Raw genomic sequence first — 4,791 nt, 5'->3', positions numbered from 1 at the left:
GGAGAGAGAGAGAGAGGAAAAAGAAATGAAGAAAAGTAAATAAAAGATGTGATGATGAACGTTGTTGTTGATGAATGAAGAAGAATGCATTGAAAAGTAAAGTTTTTAAATTAATGTTTTAAAAAAATGAATAAATTTAATTTAACTTTCTTAGGTCAAAGGTCAACGAGACTGAAATCAGGTAAGTGTGATTTAATTAATTTGAAAAAAAAGAAAAGGTAAATGTTGAAATTTCAATGCTATCTTATAAATCTTTGGAATTTTAATAGCATTAACAAATTGAAAATGTTTGTATTTGATTTATCGACACTTAAGTTAATAGTCAAAAGTAATTAGAAGAACAAGTTTTAAAAGATTAACTTCATCCAAAAGATCACACCTTTAGATGAGAATTGAAAGAAGCATTAGTAAATTGAAAAATTACAAACAAACTCTTGAAATAGTATGAATTAAAAGAAGAATAATAAATAGAGAAGTCAAGAAATGATCACAATTTTAATACCTATAATAAAATACTGAAATATGGAATAATCAAAAAAATGGAAAAATTTTAAAATTTAAAAAAAAAGAATTTTTAAATTTAAAAAATTCTAATAACCATAAAGTCAGAAGAAATAGAAGATTTTTCGTTTCCCACAAATATCTTTTAAAAATAGCATCAATTGATATGCTCAATAAAAATTTACTTATGAATTAGAATGGAAAGAAGAGAGAAAAAAAGAAAGAAGGAAGGAAAGAGAGGGAGAGAGAGAGAGAGGAGGGAGGGAAAGAAGATATTTCGGAAGTGTACAGCCATATAATCGAACTATAATCATTAAATAGTGATAAATTATCGTTGATGAAATTTCAAAAATTAAAAAGTCAGTTCAAAATAAGTGCCAGGATTATACTTAGATCATGCTATCATTTCTATTTAAGTCATATTGTCATTTTAGGATGACCAAATATCATGATGACTAATTCCTGTTATGTTATCATTTTAGGATGGCCAAATATCATGATGACTAATTCCTGTTATGTTATCATTTTAGGATAACCAAATTTCTGTTATGTTATCATTTTAGGATGACTAAATATCATAATGACAAATTCCTATCATTACAAATCAATGATTATTGTTCGATATTATAAAATTTAATTAAATGATTACTTTGTGCATTAAAACTATTTAAAAGGTGTAGAAGAAATTGATGAATGAGAAATAATAAACTTTCAAGTTATTGGATATTGAAAGAATGAATGAAATGAATTTGAATGATTGAAATAAATTTCAACCATTATCACATTTCATAATCCTATATGATTATCATTTCATATCATGACAATTTATAAACTCAATAACATTTCAATGAGCAATTCGTATCCTTTCGTCTTAAATTTTACAATTAACAAAACTTGGTGATATTATAGTTAGTTGTTGTAAACAAAATAAACAAGTTTTGATGATAACAGGTTATAATATTATCAAGTAATCAATTACAATTTACATTTAGCTTGCTGTTCGAATATCAAAATGTTCTATTTTATAGCAATATTTAGTGAAGTGGAAAATTTTGTTGAAGTGTAAAGATTTGCGGTAGCAAATAATAAAGATATAGAGAGGGTTAAAGTGATTGAAAAATGAATTTTTGTTATCTTTATATTATCTTTTTATCTTTATATTATTTTTTTTTTATATTATCTCTTTTTCTTTCTTTCATCTTTCTTATCTCTTTCTAAAGATGGATTAAAGAGAGAGAGAGAGAGAGAGAGAGAGGGAGAAAGAGAGAGAGGGAAATGTAATGATAATTGGAACCAGTTCAAAATATAGACAACATATATCAGTTAATGTTGATGTTCATCATTTACAAGTACATATTCATATGTTCCCATTTTGATGAAGGAAGAATTGAAAAAGGAAGAAGGAATGAATGAATGAATGAATGAATGAATGAAATGAATGGAATGAATAAAATGGATGGAATGAGAATTGAAATAAATGTTTTAAAACATTTTAATGTGAAATATGAATTCAGCAAATTTCCTGACAAGTTTCATTTCATTGACTTTCATTTTTTTTTATTTTTTAAATAACAATTGTTTTGAATATTTTACATCCTGAAAAGTATAACGGAAAAATGGAATAAGTTGGCTTGTAAATCAGGAAATGATTTTGTGCTAGGCTCATTTTATTGTGCTAGGCTCATTTTATTGAAACTGATACTAAAGAGAGGAAAAAAAAAAACTTATGCAATTTGAATTTGTAACCTTAACCATTTGACTTTTTTTAAATAGTTAATGATAAAAAATACCAATTTTTTCTTTTTTCTATTTTTTTTTCTGATAATACAACCTAGAATGTCGAAAAAAAATTTTTTGCTTTTCAGTTTTAATAATAGGTAGGATATAATAGGAGATTTAATGAGGAAAATTAATTAGTAGGTAAAATTTAATGAAATTATTTATATTACCATTTTAAAAGAATAGCCTGATGATATTATTCATACGTATTATTAATTAATAATTTCATTAATTTCATCAAAAATTTTTCATTTCATAATTTTAAAAAATTTTAAATTTTCAAATATTACGATGCAAATAAGAATTAATTATTCATTTAGATATATTTGAGATAATTTATAAAAATTTAATACATGACATCGATTTTCTTTTTTTTTTCTTTCTGTCCACAATTAATATAAATACTGGTTTTATTCATATCTCTCAAATTTATTCATTCTTTAAAAATATATTATTGTAAAGTGATGAGCAAAAAATGAAATATTAATTACCATTTAAAAAAAAAAAATGAAAAATATTCTTCTCTAATTGATTTTAGTTATTTTAGACAAATTTTAGAATCAAATTAAATTGAAAAATTAAATAATTCGTATTTTTTGTTAATTCTTTTCCAATTCATTTTTAATTAATTTTTAGACAAATTCAAATATGAAATATAATCAAAGCTAATTTTTCTTAAGCAACAAAATGTTTTTAAATTATATTTCAAATTGTTATCATCATTAAACAAATGACACTTTTGTGACATATTTTTATCAATTCATGAAAAGCTTTTAAACTTTATCAATAATCAAACTAAACTGAGAAAAAAGAATTCATTACATCTGGACAAACTTTTCTGTTTGAAAGTAGAACAATGGAAAGACTCGACCAAAAAAAAAAAAAAAAAGAAAAAAAATGAAAGAGTGTCAATCAAGATTAATTAAACCAGAAAATACCTTATATCGGTAGCAAAAATGTGCAAGATTGATCCCCCTACCATTGGTTAACAATTTATACGACGACAAAACGACCATGAATCATGACTGTATAGTTTTAGGGTTAACAGGTAAAATTCTTCATGTCACCTTCTTTCTACACCTACGCTTCTCTTCTATCTTCTAAAACTCTCGATCAATGATGGAATTTTCTTCATAACCCCCCCCCCCCTCTTTTGCCCTTCCTTACTGCATTCTCATCTTGACAACAACAATCAGTACCAAATTGATTTTGTGGTATTGCTGTATTAGTGTTGAAATAACTGACTGACTAACTGACTGACTGACTAACTGACTGATTGACTAAATGACTGATTGACTAAATGACTGACTCATTCATTGATTCACTAATTGTTGTCAATGAGCAAAAGATTTCATCAATTGATGAAATATCGAATGAATAATATATACCAATTACAGGATAATATAAACAATGACAGCATATTGAGAAATCACAAATTAAGGTTATCAGTGGTTGGTATGTGACCTTGGGGACCATCTTACTGTGACAATTTTTGGATAATCTAATGACAATCATAGTAATAAAGTACCGGTTGATTTGAATGATAATAAATTGTACTGATAGATAGGTAATTTAACAGTACATTAATATAACCTGTAATGATTAATTTATTCATTAACAAAGAATTAGTTAATCTTGTTGGAATACAAAAAAAAAAACTTGACAATCTAAAAATTTGTACGGTTTGATAAGCTTAAAAAAATACCAATATTCCTTAATTTTCAACACCGCACAGTTTTCCACAGTGTTAAAATTAACAATAAATTCCAACCTTAATTAAAGAAATAAAAAAAAAGAAACCTGGATAAACTTGGACAAGAAGATAATTTTAGGAATTATCAAAAAGAGCAAAAATATTTTGACCTATGACTTTCCCAGTTCAATCCTATTTCTTCCCCAAACTTTTGGAATAATCAAAGAGAGTAAAATCATAACTTATAGGTTTCCAGGTTTATCCTATTACTTCATCACTTATAGATATAATCCTATCTTATTATTAACTATAATTTCAACCAATAATCTTCAAAGAGTTTCAAATTTTAACAATGGATACCTTTGCTTGTTGAATACATCTATTTGTGACATGAAGTTGACACTTCATGTTCAAACTTTGAGGATAAGATAAATAAAAGGTAGGAAAACTTACCTGCAATGACAATCAAAAAAAAAAAAAAAAGAGTGATTTACCCGAAAAATTAGTTATATGAACAAATTATTGTTCTCTTATAGATACAATGTATGAATTTCTTTTCCCCGTTATTGTCGGGCAAACAAATGCGTTCATTCCCAGGTCATCGGGAATTGTGTAATCTATCGATAGATAATTTAGTTGATGGATATTTCGAGAAATAATTTATTCTCACATTACACAAAAAGTTAATTATATCTTCATTGTTTTTGTATTTGTTTCATTTGACGGATACATAAATGTTAACTTTTCCAACAACTTATAAGCATATCTTTTTGTAAAACAAATTAGAAACTCTAAATTAGCTTATCATAAATAGCTTT

The sequence above is a fragment of the Loa loa genome (genome assembly GCF_000183805.2).
Source record: "Loa loa unplaced genomic scaffold supercont3.144, whole genome shotgun sequence".
Taxonomy (NCBI): Eukaryota; Metazoa; Nematoda; class Chromadorea; order Rhabditida; family Onchocercidae; genus Loa; species Loa loa.
Note: the sequence above shows the minus strand (reverse complement) of the source record.